The sequence below is a fragment of the Felis catus genome, chromosome D1 (assembly GCF_018350175.1).
Source record: "Felis catus isolate Fca126 chromosome D1, F.catus_Fca126_mat1.0, whole genome shotgun sequence".
In the NCBI taxonomy this organism is placed as follows: Eukaryota; Metazoa; Chordata; class Mammalia; order Carnivora; family Felidae; genus Felis; species Felis catus.
In genome coordinates, this window is record NC_058377.1 from 97,318,602 (window position 1) to 97,334,980 (window position 16,379).

At 57.7% G+C, this 16,379-nt stretch overlaps 1 protein-coding gene across 1 annotated transcript in view; it reads left to right on the forward strand.

Moving 5' to 3' along the window:
- Nucleotides 1-16,379, forward strand: part of PRDM11 (PR/SET domain 11) — an 89,601-nt gene that overhangs the window by 1,036 nt on the left and 72,186 nt on the right. The gene's annotated exons all lie outside the window — the stretch shown is intronic.

A 16,379-nucleotide genomic window follows, 5' to 3' on the forward strand; every position in this document is an offset into this window, starting at 1 on the left:
GACTGAGGAGAGAAAAATGTTAAATCTCTCTTCTTAGACGTTTGCTTCATGTGGAGAAAGGCCGTGGTATATAATTTAGAGTGGCTGAAAGGAAGCACGCCCAGCCCTTTGTGCGCGGGGACAGGAGGCAATAATGAGAGATTGCTCTTGATGGCTGGAAACCCTATGAACTTAGGGGTTTTTGTCTGGGCTGGGGCGAACGAATTTTCCGTGGAGCTTGATGCCTGTGGCACTCAAGCTTCCTTTGTCCACAGTACCCCTTGAGAGGCACTGGGAGTGTGGGGTGCGTGGCCAGGAAGCTGGCCAAGCGGGGCATGGTCTTCACCCACCAGCTCTCCGGGAGGTGCCCGCAGGGTGCTGTGTGGGCACAAGTCTGAACACCTTCTGGGAAGAGCCCGAGGCGGCTGCTTGAGTTTAATGACAAGGGGTTTCTCTGTTGGAGTCCTTCCCCCTCCGCCGCGTAACTGCGTGACTTTGAATTTGGCACAGTTACCTTTGGCCTCTCTGAACCCTGCTTGTCCATCCCTAAAATGGGGCCAACAGAGCCTGTCGGGCAAGGCAGTTGTGAGATTAAAGCCGATAGGGATAAGATGCCTCGTCTACGCCCCGCTCCTGATTTCAGAAGCGTTGTTCTCTCTCGGGGATTACTGCTAAACCGTGCTATCCCGGGGAATATCGGCATGACCTGGCAGGCCCCACCCAGAACCACGCAGTTCCAAACTGACAGGGCCTCCAAGGAGCCGCTGGGGCAGGGTCTCGTTCTCTTCTCTAATGACATTCTCAAGGATGAGGGGCTCCCCTCTCTTGTCCCAGGAGCCCTTGATCCACCATCACAACCGTCCCTCATATACTCTACCGGCACGAGTTATGGTTCTGTCTTCTAGGTCCCTTGGATTGATGCGTTTCATGAATTTATTCTCCTTGGGGTCAAGTAAGACTTCTATCACCTGAATCTTTCCTCGCCCGGACGGGGATGGGGAGGCAAGGTTTTCCCGGTTCTAGGTCACTGGCGAAGACCCCTGGACTACGAGTCCGGAGTCGTACTTGTTTATTCAGCTGCCTCCTTGGCCTGTCTTCTTGGCTATGTCACAGTCATGACCAACACATGGTATGCAAGGCTGTCCCTTAATCTGCTCCCTAAGCCTCCCCGAGGGCTCTGATCTTGGCCAGAGCTGCCACCTTCTTGCCAGTCCTTAAGGCAGAAACGTTGGTGTCTCGGTTCCCTCATCCCAGTCCGCATCCTTCCCCAGGTCTAGAGAACTTGAGCCTGTAGAGTGTATCCATCCACCTCTCTCCATCTCTCCTCCTCTCCAGCATCCTAGTCTCTCCCCAGGACAACGTTCAGAGCCTCCTAAGTGCCCACCTGCAACCTTCCTCCCATGCCAGGCTCCACGGTGCAGTCTGTCAGATCTGTTCCAAAAAAGATCACGTCAGGCCTCCCATTTCTCGCTTAAAACAGTGAAAAGCCTTGTCGGTGCTTCTGGGATAAAGAACCAAATTGTCACCACCACCTGAAAGCCCTGGAATGATCTGGCCTCTGCCCTCTCCTTGGCCCCCATCTCCTACCCTCTCCTGGATCTCGCCGCGCTCCGTGTGTTGTTTTCTCCTGCGCGTGCTTGGCCCTCCTCCGGAATACGAACGGTTGAGATCTAAGGAATGAGTTAAGGCTGGCAAAGGGCAAGATGGGGTGGGAGGGTGTCTGGTGGTCCTCAAAACAGTCCCCTACAGTTCCCAGTTCACCCGGGCACATGGTAGGACAGAGTCTAGTCCCCCTAGACTGGCCAGTGAGTTGTGAACTTAAAGTGACGCAGGTCGCATTGGGCCAAAGCATTGAGTGCCTGGCACAGGCCCGTCCAGAGTGCCCTTTTCCTGTGGCAACTAGCAGTAGGTGGGATGGTGGCTGCTTTTGCTTTTGCTTGTGTCACTATGTGGGATGGAGCCCCAAGACCTTTGTTGTCTTAAACCACTGAGATTTGGGGGGGGGGATGTTTGTTCCTACAGCATAACCTGGCCTGACCTGACGGATACAGGGACTAGAGGAGCACTCCAGGCAGAGATGAGTAGACACACGCAGACTCGGGGAGGCTCATCCTTAGCAGCCAGGGCGACCCTGTTGACAAACAAATCTGAGGCCATCAATCCCTGTCTGAAAACCCCTTCAGGGACTCCCACTGCTGTTAGGAGAAAGATAGAAATCCTTTAGCTGCCCTCCAGACCCTATGGGGACACCATTTTGCATCCCTCCATTTGCTGTGTTCCACCTGACATGACGCTTGCCTCATATTGTCCCCTCTGCCCTGTCCCCTCCGTCCCCTCATATTGTGCATTGCACTCCCCCTGCTTAGGCTTCCTCATCCTTCAGCTTCCGCATCACCTCTTCAGGGAAGCCCTCCCTGATTAGGTCGAATCCCCCATTACAACCTCTCATGGCCCCGTGTACCTCCCCTTTGCTGCATTGCCGGGTAGCAATTTTTACATTTGTGGGTGTGGTTATTGATTGTGGTCTCCCCCTTTCGTCAGACCACCGGGAGCTCTGGGGGGGGCGGTGCCTGGGTTGGCTTGTGTGTGTGTGTGTGTGTGTGTGTGTGTGTGTGTGTGCACGCATGTGTGTGTGTGTGTGTGTGTGTGTGCACGCGCCTCTGTATTTCCAGTGTCTGCCCGCAAGAGCTGCTCGATAGATACCTTCTGAAGGATCCCCGAGCACTGACTGCAGGCTCACTATATGCTGGAGGTGAAGGACAGGATGAGTGAACGCTGTCTCCCGGGCGTAAGGGCAGGTGGGTGCAGCCGGAAGGAGGTGTCAGCCATGACCGGCCTGTAGAGTACAGAAACTAAGCTCCCCGTACTTACAGGCGTCCATGCCGCAGAAGGGCTGTTTCTGGGATGTTTGAGAGGCGATTCCAGGAGGGCAGGAGGGGGAGATGTTTGCAAACCCTTGCTGATCTGCTGAGCGAGAGAGTGTATGATTCAGCGAAGGGGCCACAGAGTAGGGAGAACCGGGGATGACGGAGATACTGACGATGAAGGCAGCAAATGTTTTTTGAGGGCTCATGGCGTGCCAGGTATGGTCCTAAGCACGTCGCTCTGCGGAAAACAACTCCACAGGGTGCGTGCTGTTATTTCCATTTCACAGATGGGTAAATTGAGGCCCCAAAAGGTGAAGTAAAGGATCCAGGGTGACACGGTAGCATGGCCTGGATTGGGACCCTGGCATTCTGATGCCGCCTCCCTAGGGATGCCCTCTTAGAATGAAGGCAGAGAACCCCAGACCCCCCCCCCCCCGAGGAGAAGCCCCTTTAGAAACGTCACACAGGGTTAGAAAACCCTCACTGGGGGGTAAGTTTCCAGGAGGAAACACCCACCTAATATTGGGGTTTGTGCAAGCGGGTTTCTGGCTCAGAGCTGCTTGGTGGCCTTGGTACCCAAGGCTGGTCTAGAACCATCTGGTGCATCTCCACCCCTGCTGGGGCCTAAGAGTCTTTGGAGGCCCCAGAGCCCCATGTTCTCAGAGTGGGGCCTGCAGCTGGCCCAGGGGCTGCGCCGGAAAAATAAGCCGTGCAGAAAGAAAAAAAACAATGAAGAAAAAAGAAAAATGTGCTGTTATTTTTAAAAAGCCTGTTTCCTATTGCAGATTTGTATCTGCGCTGCAAAGTCCAATGGTCACACAGCGCAGCCACCCTCGTGCTGATGTCTCTGGCTGAGGCTCTGGAAGAGGGAAGGCCCGGGGCATCCCTCAGTCCTTCCTTCATTCATCAGGTGGTCGGGACGCTTGTGCCGTCCCTGTGCCAGGCACCGTGCTGGGCTGGGGGGGTGAGGTGTGGGAGCCCAGTCTTGGCCCCTGCAGACCTTACAGGCCAGGGCGAGAGGTGAGCGATTCACCAGGCAGTTGCAGGGTCTAGCAGAAGGGTGCGAGGCACGGACTCTAAGTCAAGGAAAGCTTCCCTGAGGAGGAGGCAGGCTTCGAGCTGCGTTTTGAAGGACGAGGAGGATTTGGGCAGCAAAGAGGCGTTCTAGTATGGGGTGTGGCTTCTGCAAAGGCATGGGCCCACAGAAGGGCTCCGGTAGTTCGCTTGGCTGGAAACTATGTATAAGGGAGGAGGTGGAGGGAGATGAGGCTGGAAAGGGAAGAATAGTAATAATAATAGGAGTAACACACCAGCCCCGATCCTGCCTCAGGGCCTTTGCATTGGTTGTTCCTGCTCCCTAGAGCACTCCTATCTGTTATCTCCAGGGCAAGCCCCTTCACCTCCGGCAGGATTTGCTCAGATAGCACCTTCTCATGGGCACCCTCCTGTCTTAAATTCCCTACCCCCTGGTCCCTCCACGTCCCGGCCTTTTTTCTTAGTGTGGAACACATGGAACGGGCCCTGCGGGGGCCTCGCTTATCTTGGTTCTGGCCATCTTGTAACTCTAATGCCAGTTCCCAGAGAGCTGGGATTCTCGTCAGTTTTGCTCTTTGCTGTATGAACAGTGCATAGCACGTAGTAGGGCCTCAGATGTCTGTAAAGTGAGGGAACGAACTGAGCACTTACTCTGTGCCAGGTGCTTTACCTGCATTTTCTCACGTAATCTTCCCAGCGGCACCCTGATATTGGTACGATTATCTTCCCATTCTTTGGGGGAAATGGAAAACCCAGGCTCCGAGAGGTGGAGTCGCTCGCCCAAGGTCTCCTGGCGGGGATTCACATCGAGGCCATCAGGCTCCCGAGCCCTCCCGCCCTAACCCCCTCCCCCGATGCTTTGCCCCAGCCAGGCTGTAAAAGGTCGACGCTGCTGAGCTGAGGCGTTTTACCTTCTGTCTGTGGGGCCGCAGGGAGGAGGCAGCCGACCCGGAGATCAGATCCAGGTCCCAGATTGCTGCAGCAGGTTGGGCGTGAGGTTGGAGGCGGGGAGGCCAATTAGGAGGCTGTGGCAGTCATCGAGGCAAGCGGGGATAAGGACGAGGGCCTGGGGGTGGCCATCCCAAGGTGGAAGGTGGGCCGGCGGGGACACGACCCTCCACCCTGGGGCTCGGAGGGGGTGGGTTGGGGGACAGTTCTGTTTCTGGGTAGCTAGGACACCCCTAGTTAGGACCCAGCAAGTTGGGCTGGCCTCCTGGCAGGGAGGGGGGCACCGAGAGGGAGCCAGGGGAGCTGGTCGGGGGCACAGTGCTGGACCACGGGCAGGGACATGAGCCTCGGGTTCAGTCCTGCTTCTGCCCCAGGGAGACCTGGGTGAGGGGCTGCTGCTCTTGTGGTTGTGTTTCCTCATCAGCAAAGTGGGATGATGATAGTGCCGGCCTCATGGAGGCTCTAGAAAAAGAAGCACGGGGCACCTGTGCGTGGCATAAGGCCAGCTTGGGGGTCGCCACCTCGGGTGTGAGGTCATGACCGCAGGGAGGCATGCCTGGGGTGCAGAAATAATCGTGTGCCCCTTGCTGGGGACAGCAGGGCCTGGGTATGAGAGACAAAGCGTGGCATGGGGGCCTCCTGCTTAAAATTGACCTGACGACGTTTTCAGACACCCATCCCACCCCATCCCGCCCATGGGCTTGTGTTCAAGGCCTGCCGTGTCTTGGCCTCAGTTTCCCTTTCTGTTAATGGAGACATTAGTGGGGCGCCTGGGTGGCTCTGTCGGTTGAGCATCCCACTTCGGCTCAGGTCGTGATCTCCCAGTTCGTGAGTTCGAGCCCCACGTCGGGCTCTGTGCTGACGGCTCAGAGCCTGGAGCCTGCTTCGGATTCCGTGTCTCCCTCTCTCTCTGCCCCTCCCCCGCTCATGCTCTGTCTCTCTCTGTCTCAAAAATAAATAAACTTAAAAAAAAAAAATTAAATGGAGACATTGGTATCAGTCCCGTGCTACGTTCTCTGGAAGAAAACTTTTTCTTCCGTTTTCTCATGACCAAATTTAAGAGGAACACATACGATGCCCCACGAGGTTGCTTCTACATCCATTTATGGATGGGGGAAGCTCAGTCAAGTTCAGGGGGGTTAAGTGACTCGCCCCAGGTCACACAGCTATAATCTAATCTTTCCAATTACCTCAGGAAACCCACATTTATAAAGGAAGCCTCAGGGGTCACCTGCCTGTGTTACATAATAATTCCCTGCAGGTCTCCTGGGTGCTTTAAATGTGGGGTTTATTTATAAGCTCTTGGTTTACACAGCTGGTTTCAGGACCCTCTCCCCACCTGGGAACCTCATGAGTGAGAACTGGCAGGCATATCTGGACAGGCCAAGAACCTCCACGAAGAAATGACGCTGGGCGAGGGGAGAAGGGAGGAGGACAGGAGGGCTGCTGGCTGTCCTGCTCCCCGGTCTCGGCCTCAGATCCCGGGTGGGTGCCGAGGGGTGGGGACCCTGTGTGCAAAGGCACACCTGGGCCTCTGGAGCCTTCAGTGGCTCCCAGGGCTTTCTCCTCCACCCTTCTCTCTGACCTACCCAACCCGACCCGTAAGGCCAGCGGGGACGCTTCCCAACTTTGCCTTCCTCCAGATCCCTTGTGAATACCCCAGCTCTCGTGACCCCCATTTGGGAGCTGAGAAAATAGAGCCTCGTAGTGGGAGAGCGGTGCGCTGGGGCTCACACTGTTTAGGGAGCGACCAAGCTCAACCCCAAATCTGACACCCCTTCCTGGGCACCCACCATGCTGCCGTCATCAGAGCAGGGTGGGCCTTTGGCCCAGTCTCTGCGCCCTGCTCTCCCGAAGGAGAGGCTGTCGGGTCCTGCTTGACTACCTGCTGTGGCAGCGGCTCACCCCTTCCTGAGGGGACGGGGGGCAGCGGCCCCCGGGAATGTGCGTCCGTGAAGGAGCTGGGGTGGGGAGGGCCGACGGGGCTTCTCCTGGGCTAATGGCGGGGTTGGGGGCCCGAGTGGGACCAGGAGAGGAGACGAGCAGCTTGACCTGGGCACTGAGCTGGGCTGCTATGGACGTCACCAAGCAAGTAAATATGGAACCACCCCCACAGTGTCAGCTTTCCCAGAGTGGCTTCTCCCACTATCTGTCACTTTCCCCAAGGGAAAGGGGTGAAGACTGGGAAGGGCTCCTGCTGCCCGATGCTCGGGGGATAGAGATGGACGGCCTGGGAGGCTCTGGGGCGGCTGAGGGGCATGGGGAGTGGCCCACTGGACCCTCCCCCCCAGCAGGGAGTGAGCCTCTCGTGAGGGCAGCTGACTGGGACCCGGCCCAGGTGGACTCAGCATTGTCATGGCCCAAGGTACGGGGAAGTTGGGCTCTGGTGGGCGGAGGTAGGGGGAGGTGGGAGGAGGCAGGGGGAGGTGCGGGGAGGCATTTGCAAGCTGGGACCCCGTCCCTGACCTCTCCGAAGCCGGGCCATTCATTGCCCCAACCCAACAGGACAGCATTTTCCCAGGGTGGTGCAAGGCACCTCCCCAGACAGCTGCACCCTAGAGAAAAGGCCAGAGCACCCAGAGTGGCTCGTGTTTAGAGAGGAGGTGAAGAGGTCAGAGGCTCAAGGTGTCCCAGGGACGGGGGGGGGGGGGGGGGGGGGGGGGGGGGAGGGGGGGGGAGCAGGGTACTTAGACTGCGGGAGGGGAGGCCAGAGGGGTGAAATCTTCAAAGGAAATCCGCCAACTTAGCATCCAGGGGAAGAATTTACCCCCCAGAAAGGGCCTGGGGTCTTGGGTGGAGGAAACGCAGAAAGGGAGGAGCCAGGGCCAAGTTTCAGGGTGGGTGATCCCGGGGCCTCTGTAAACACCAGCAATAGCCAAACTTGAACGAAGCCTGTAAGTGTGGCCGGGCCCTTCCTGAAGCAGTGTGCCGCCTGATCATGCCGGTGTTATTCGCCGCCACTAACAGAGAAGAAAGTGAGGCCCCGAGACGTGAAGTGACTTACTCAAGGCCCCACAGCTGTGAAAGGCAGAGCTAGGACTTGAACCCAGGTCTGTCTGATTCCGGAGGCTGAGCTCTTCTCTACTGCGTGGGGCTGCGTCGCTGTTACTCCACGGGAGCTGCTCTTGGCGGCTGTGCTGGGAAGGAGGGTCGGCTGGAAAACTTGCTGGGCCCAAGCACCTGCCCCTGTGATGCTGGGTAGTCCTGAGAAAGTACAGCGTCGGCCAGGCCGCTCATCCTCTCTGTGCCTCTGTGTGCTCGTCTGAGAAATGGGGCCGCATAGCACGGGTGCTGCCCGTGTTACAGGGTTGTTGGGCCCTTCCCAGCCAATATTTGGGACAGCCGATCGGGGAGTGCCCCTTGGGCTCTGGAGGACCAAACACAAACACATGATTCGATGGGCCCCGAACCCAAAGAGAGGGTGGTCTGCTAGACCTCTCCCCATCTCTGGGCTGTGTGTTACTGGTGTGCAGCGAGGTAGGTACAACATTGAGAGTAAGTGATGAAAAACTCCTACTGCAACTTGACATTGCTGTGTCATTCTTTATTGTAACTTACAAAAGCATCAGTTGGCAACAGATTGGAAAACTTAAAAAAAAAAAAAAATCTCTTTCACAAATAGCGTGAGGAGCTCTGGCCCAGATCGTAACTGTGATTGAAGGTGGGAAGTGCCCTACTTGCTCAGGGATGTGGCGGGGAGGGGAGGGGTGGGAGAGGGAGAGCCCGTTAGGCTTCCTGGAAGAAGCGACATAGAGCTGGACCTCGAAGGGAGAGTAGAAGTTTGCCAGGTGGAGGAAGAAGGCAGGAAAGTTCGGGCCCTGGGAACAGTATGTGCAAAGGCAGACGACCGGATCAGGTGGTTCAGGGACGTGGTCTTGGGTGTTTGCGAAAAGGTAGAGGAGATAGTTCTGGGAGCCCGACCGGGAGGGCCCAGAATGCCAGGCTGAGTCAGGACTTGAAGACTATTCTGGAGGTGGAGGTCCTGAGGTGGGAGATAAAGTCCCAGCTTAGGAGGTGCTTTAAACAACCGAAGGGGCCATCCAAGTGGTGTTTCCTTTCGGTCTTCAGCCTCCAGGAAGGCAGTTGCTTGGTGCCCAGTGGGGTAAGTTGTTGGTGAGCCGGCCTATCCTTGTCCCAGTTGAGGCAGCCAGCCCCATGATTCTGCTGGTGCCTGGTGGCCCCTGGGTCCCTTGCCTGGCTGGACAGGCAGGCAATCAGTCCTCAGGTGTGAGCAGCAGGCCTTCCCAGGCTGTTCTGGTCAGTGGGTTGGCACCTGTTGTGGCTGGCTGGCCATGGTGGAGCCTTTGTGTCCCCGCGGCCTGATGCTACCCGTGCTATGAACTGTCAAAGGGGGTGTCCCGGCCGCCCCCAAGGAGTCCAGAGCCATGCCAGGGAATGTGGGCAGGAGGAGGGAAGGCCGAGGTCCGAGGCTGAGGCCTGAGGTTGACCAGGCACTGGGCACGATGGCGTGGGGTCCGAACAGGAGGTGAACAGTGGACAGCCGCCTGAAGTGGCTTCCCACACCCACCCTCTGCTGGGTCAGGGCTGAGGCCTGCGGGTGTGGCTTGAGGAGTGAACTCTTGGTTGAGGCGATGACGGACGGTGGGTGTCCCATCCGGGGCTAGCCAGGTGAGTGTCGCCGCGGTGGTCTCAGCCTGGGGAGGAGAGGAGCCAGCCCGCCCTGTCTAGGGGCTGCTGGGAACAGCCCGTGGTGTGCCCGGGCCTGCGTGTGGCCACAGGTCCAGGGAGAAGGCTGGCCTGCGGGGAGGAGAGAGAGCTGTGGGAGGCCCCTCTCCTGCCCGCCCCACCTACACCCTCTTCTGGGGCCCCCCGTTCAGAGAGGCCCAGCCTCCTGCTCCCTCCCTGCAGCTCCCTGTAGGCTGGGCCCCCAAGCCAGCGGCAGGCAGGACTGTCTGGCTGCCATTTAGCGGGGAGTCCAGCTGCCCCGGATCCTGCGGGATGGGGCCGGGGAAGGGGGGGGGGGGTGCGGGGATTTGCAGCCTGTCTAGGTGCTGGCTGTAGGACCAGGAGTCCCTGAGGGGCTCTGGTTTTGACAGTGGCCTTGGTTGTATCTGGAGGCTTAAGGCCTGAGTCCTTGGACCTCTGTGGCCCTCTCTGCCTTGGGCTGGTCCCACACTGGACTCAATACTTGCCACGGCCCTAGGGTCCCCCTGGGGTGGCCGAGGGAGGCTCTGGGGCAGCCCTCCCTCAGGCTTCATGCTGCTGCCAGCCTTGCCCAGAGCTGGCGCTTTTCACTGTGAGCACCAGGTGGGACCTCCTTGCTTCTCAGTGGCCCCTCTCCCGGATCGGATCCTCCAAGGCTATGCCCCGGGCCCAAGGGCAAGTCCGGCCCTCTGGCCCACTGCAGCCGGTCATGGCTGCTCTGTGACTGAGCTTTGCTCTTCCTCCTTTGGTTTCCTTTGGCGGATCTGTCACCTGCCTCTGCCCCCAGTTCCCTGGCTACCGGTGAGGCAAGGGCTCACTGGCCTGGCTCCTGGAGTCCCCTCCCCCAGTTTCAGGTAGAAACCGCACTCTTCCTTGGCACCTGCCAGTGGCTCCCTGCCCTCTCTGAGCACCCTGGCCCTCGGCCCAGGACAGTGGCCAAGAAAGGCTCCTCTGCTCTTTCCGACTTACTCCTGTCTCCTCGCGCGTCCTTGTCTCTGTCCGCCTGGAGAGAATCCTTCTGTGTGTTCCTTCCTGGTCCCTGCCTGGGGCCACGAACGGGCCCCTTTCTGGCTGCCTCTGGGCTTCAGATTTGCAGCACGTCTAGCTGCTTTTGGAGCTCCGTCGTGGCCACCTCCGTTCCTCAGTGCCCCGTATCCGTGGCCTGGATGGGGCCCTACGTTTTGTGGGAGCCCACAAAGAGACCATGTGGACGATGTCTCATTTCAGCTACGCAGCCGGCTTGGGAGTTAGCCACCCTCCGCCCATTGTGCAGAGGAGAGGGTTGAGGTGCCGTGGGGCTCAGTGACTTTGTCAGGGTCTCTTAGGAGAAGTCAAGGGCAGGTGCTGGGACTCAGACCCATGTCTCTTGGCTCTTGGCTCGATCTCATTGCTGTCTTGCCAGGTGAGGTAAGAGCTTCATTGACCTTTGCTTTTTATATTGCCGGGGGTCAGAGGCTGGCTGGGGCTGGGGCTCAGCCTGTTGTGGATTAGGGCTCACCACGCGGCGGCCGCGGCCACGGCCGTGGCTTGGGCTCGGTGTCACAGGGGCGGTCAGCTTTATGAGCATTTCTTCTCCTCCTTCTGTCCTGAATTCTTGTCCCCAGCGTGAGGTCCTCCCAGAGACACAGCCCCTACGCTGGGAGTCTGAGGCTAACGCCGGGCATGCTGGCCAGTGGCTGGGGGCTGCTGGGACTGAGAGCCTAGAGCTAGGAGTCCCTGGGGGGGAAGGGGGGTGGAGAGACTGGCCGGTGCGTCTCTGCCCAAGTCACAGTGAGGGTCCACGGCCTCTCCCTCCTCTAGCGTCCGATGCTCTGTGCTTCCTTAAAGCCACTCTTGGTGCAGGAAGAATAAGGGCTTTGCTCCTACTGCCCTGATAAGGCTCTGAGGTTCCGAAGGGCCAGCTAACCCACCTGTCCTTGTTTTCTTCACGGTTTTTCGAATCCCTCGACCCCAGGGTGGATGCTTCTCACACTTCCAGGGACAGGGAGTTCACTGGTTCCCAGGCAGCCCACCGTGTCTTTTCTTATATTGTTTTGCTAAGTTTTAATCGTGTATGGAATATACAAATGTACCTTTTCGTTGCAAAAACGTCAACTATTATTTAAACAGCTAAGTATTCTCTTCCTGGATAAGCACAACATTCCAGCCTCCTCCGCAGGGTTAATCATCACTGTTATTACTTTGCATATAGCCTTCTGGATATTTTTCTATGCATCGACACACAGAACCTGTAGGAATATGTGCCATTGTAGTGGGCACGTGTGTGTGTGTGTGTGTGTGTGTGTGTGTGTGTGTGTGTGTGTGTTCAAACAAATGGTTACGGATCATTCGGTCAATGCTTTTCTCACTTAACATTGGATCTAGGAAATCTAGTCATGGTTTTGCATAGTAAGCTACTGTAATTGTTTTTTCCTCCCTCCCTCCCTTTCTTCCTTCCTTCCTTCCTCTCTTCCTTCTCTCTTCCTACGTTCTCTTAACGAAAGGCATTTAGGTTAATTCTGATTTTATTCTTCTGCCTTCCTGGGCTTACCTAGAGTAGCTATACTGCTGGGTATGGGAGCCTGTTGCATTTTTAAATTTTTTTTTTAACGTTTGATTTATTTTTGAGACAGGGAGAGACAGAACATGAACAGGGGAGGGGCAGAGAGAGGGAGACACAGAATCGGAAGCAGGCTCCAGGCTCCGAGCTGTCAGCACAGAGCCCGGCGCGGGGCTCGAACTCACGGACGCGAGATCATGACCTGAGCCGAAGTCGGCCGCTTAACCGACTGAGCCACCCAGGCACCCCGCCTGTTGCATTTTTTAAATGCTTATTGCACAATATTTAAAGTCTGTCCACTGAGACTTTGCACAGAACCAAATGTCACCCTGTAGTTCCCAAACTATTCCCGTGTCTCTTCTTTAGAGCCGGGGAAAAGGGCTGCTCTCCTGTCCCCTGCCAAGTCCCCAGAGAGCTGCCGACAGTAGCCACGGGCCCTGGACACTTTTCTCCTTCACACTTGGGTTTTTCTACCCTTACTCAAAGGACGCGTTTTTGTGTGACCCGTCTGTTGGGTGGCTGTTGTGGCAAGTGGGCTCTTGGTGGCCTTCAAATCTTGGTGGTTCTGGGAAATCTCCTTCACCTCTCTGTGCCTCAGTTCCAGCCTCTGTAAAATAGAGGTGACAATTGCACCTGCGTCACGGGGCTTCTGTGAGGACAAAGAGGCGAACACAGGTAAAACGCAGTGTTGTGCCAGGCACCCAGCAGAATCCCAACAGTGCTCTATCCCGAGGCCTCACCTGTATAGCTGCACTCCTCACCCCTGCGGACAGGGGCCTGTGCTCCCGGTGGGCAGCCTGGGATGACTCCAGCCTTTGCAAAGGTCTCATCCCCCTGTCCACTCGCTGATTTCCCAGAGGAGGCTGCTGCCTGGGAATGCAGCGGGTAATTGGATTTCTTCCCGGCTTGGCCCTGCAGGTCCTGGACCGGGGCCTACGGGGAGGGAAGGAGGTCAGCCTGACCCTTCGCTCAGTGGTGGTGGCCGGGAGCCTGGTAACGTAACCCCACACCTCGGGCAGATTTACCGGCTCTCAATGGGGCCCGTTGTGGCCGGGGATTTGATCTCCCTTAGCCTGCAGGGTGGGCAGGAGAAGAAAGCAGCTTGGGGCCAGCCTCTCCCCGGAGAGCCCTGGGGCCCCTCTGGGCCACACTGGCTGGTCCAGGCATGGGCCTGCCTTTCAGCTCCCAGGGCAAATCTCTGCAGGTGATTGTATACTTAGCGCTGGAAATATGGCGCGTTTGCTTTTTCCTCACCTCCTCCCCAGCCTTCAAGGTCTAAACCACCTCCGATGCCATCATCTAATCAGCTCGTCACAGCCACCCGTGAAACGGGTGGCCCGGCCAAGGCCATTTCACGGATGCAGACCCCGAGGCTCAGAGAGGTTAAGTGACTTTCCCAAAGCCGCACAGGTAGCCGCCGCTGGAGTTGAGACTATACCCAGGCTGTCTGGCTTCTTGTTCAGTTCTTTTTCGTGAGGCCACCCAATGTGACAGTCTTGGCAGAAGGTGCCTAGCTGGGCAGGCCTGCTTGACCTCTTCCCCTTCGGTCAGTGGCATGTGCGGTCAGTGAGCACAGAGGGTTGGGATTATTTCCTAAGAAGCGAGAAGCACCGTAGCTGGCCCAGGGCCCGGCCCTTCCCCAGCACCAGGCACAAACCCTCTCCGTCGCTAGAGGTGCAGGGGGACAGAGTGTGGCTGCGTCAGCTGTGGCCATCTGTCCCGCTGGGGCGGGGGCTTGCTCTCTGAGCCTGTCCTGTGGGGTGTGGGCAGGGGGCCACAGCAACCCTCGGGACGTTGGGTGCTCCTGCCAGGGAGGCAGGAGAACAGCCATCATCGGGCCCATTTTAAGACCAGAGAAAGCAAGGCTCGGAGAGGCCCGGGGGCTGCTCTGAGCTGGCAGCTGGCAGAGGGGAAACTCGAACCCCACCTCCTGATTCTAGCTGTAGAACCCTTACCAGTCACGCTTTTGGGTCACACCAAAGGCACTGAGCTGGCCTAGCTCTGAATTACGAGCGTGGCTGATGTGGGCTTGGGTCCTGGGTCATGAATGACTTCGTATTTATTGAGCACTTACTATGTGCCTGGTGTTACTATTCCACGTGTGGACCTGTAACGTTTCACTCAATCTTCAGACCAACCCCATGGGGTTAGATACCATTATTATTGTCCACTGACAGCTGAGGAAACTGAGGCCCAGAGAGGCTACGTGACTCCCCAGAGTCATATGGGGGTGAACCTGGGATTTGAATCCCAGCGGTGTGGCTCCAGAGGTTGTATGCGAACCACCACAATGCTTCTTGTGGCCAGGAGGACCCCCAGGGCAAAATCCACCTGCCTGGCTCTTGGTGGTGCCAATGCACAGCACGGCAGGTGCTTGGTAAAAATGTGTCAAGTGAATGACTCCATGAATGACTGAGGCTTTAGACAAGCAACTCAGTCTTCCTGGATGTCAGTGAAGTGAATACCCAGCCGCCGTTCTTCCAGCATCGAGGGGAAGGGCCCACTTAGCATGTTGATATTTGAAAGTACTGACGAGCTCAGGGCTTGGGCCGTGGCAGCTCTGGTCCCTCTGAGGGGGGACAGTGCCGCTGAGCTGCTCTGAACCGTGTCCTGGGAGTGAGCGGTGCTGCCCTGAGCTGTCGCACTGGCCCTCAGCGGCCTGCCCCGGGGGGCTCAGCTGCATGGGTGGTGGTGGGGTGTCACCTGTGACGGGCCTTGGGCTTCCTCTGGGCCAAGCCAGGGGCCAGAGGGGCTGAGGGTGAGCACTGTGACTGCGTCCGTGCGGGACCCTTGCATTCCTAACGAACACTCACAGCCTGCTGGGTGATTCGTGCGCGTGCACACACACACACACACACACACACACACACACGTCTTCTTGTCAATTTCTTGCATTCCTAACGAACACTCACAGCCTGCTGGGTGATTCGTGCACACACACACACACACACACACACACACACACACACACACACACGTCTTCTTGTCAATTTCGCGGGCGCGGTTCTTCCCCAGGCTCCCGAGGCGAGGTGACCCCTCCCGGGTTCCCACAGGTCTGGAGCAGGATTCTGCCTTCTGAGGAGCCTCTCCAGGTGCTCACATGTTCCCTGTAGGTTCCAGAAGTGTGGGCAGATATCAAACATAACCAGATCGGGGGCCCCAGGAGGTCTCCGGGGTGACTTCCCCCTCGGCTGCCCCTGCGGGTAGGGAATCCCCCTCCCACTCAGATTTGCTGTCTTTGTAAACAGTTTTGACAGCAGGTTCCCTGCAGTGGGACTCGGGAGATGCAGTTTCATCCTAAGCTCTGCCACAGGTTTGCTGTGTGGCCTTGAGTAAGTCCCTTCCCCTCTCTGGGCCTTGGCGCACAGCCCTGTAAAGGGAGACCATGGGGCTCGCTTTTGTCTGCTGTTCTGTTTCTCCATTACGGGGTACGATTTTATGCCGCATTTTCTCAACCCCTTTTTAAGACACTAGGATATTGGGGACCCTCCACCTTGCCACGCGGGGACAGCGGGGCTTGGTTCTGGTATTGACTAGTCGTGAGACGGTGAAGAGCCTGTGGTAGGACTTGCCAGGGAATCCCCGCTGGGTCCACTGCCCTCGGGCCACCCTGAGAACTCCAAGTTGGGCGGGCAACACCCAGCTCGGGGGGGGGGGGGGGGGGGGGAAGTGCAGCTTTTGGAGTTCATGAGATCGGGGTTGGAATTCTGGCTTCGCCCTGGACCTTTGGCCACCTACCTGAGCTCTCAGCACATTCATTCCTCACCTGGGAAGGCTTGGGGTTGACAGGATGAAACGCTTGAACTTCTCCCCAGCAGGCCCCCGGCACTTAGCAGGTCCCCAGCGGCAGCCATGTGGGTCTGTGGAGTGTGGTGGGGCGGGGGTCAGCGATGGTTCCGGAAGGCCTGCCAACGGCCCTGGAGGCTGAGTCCAGAAATAGAAGACCCCAGAGACAGAGGCTCCTGATGGCCAGGCTGGCCTCTGCCAGCCCCTGGGAGGCCACACTGAGCTGGCAGCGTGGGCCTTCCCTCCCTCCTGGCCCTGTTGGCTGCATAAATTACTCGGCAGCCTTTGGGCTAATTTTACCTTCTTGGTTTTCATGAATCATTTCCCATCCGGGGGCGTGTGAGAGAAATGGAAACAGCTCTGCCAGCTGGATGCCCCAGCGCCAGCCGCAGTGCAGCGCCTGTGGTGAGAGCTCCGCTTGGGTGCTTGCAGGGGTGAGGACGGGACCCCCGGGGACCCCACCAAGGGCCCCCGAGGGCTCACTCCTTCCAGCCGTGTCCCTGTACCTTCGGGGTATCATGACTTGGAGTAAAGGAGCCCCAGCTGGTCCCGGAGCTGGA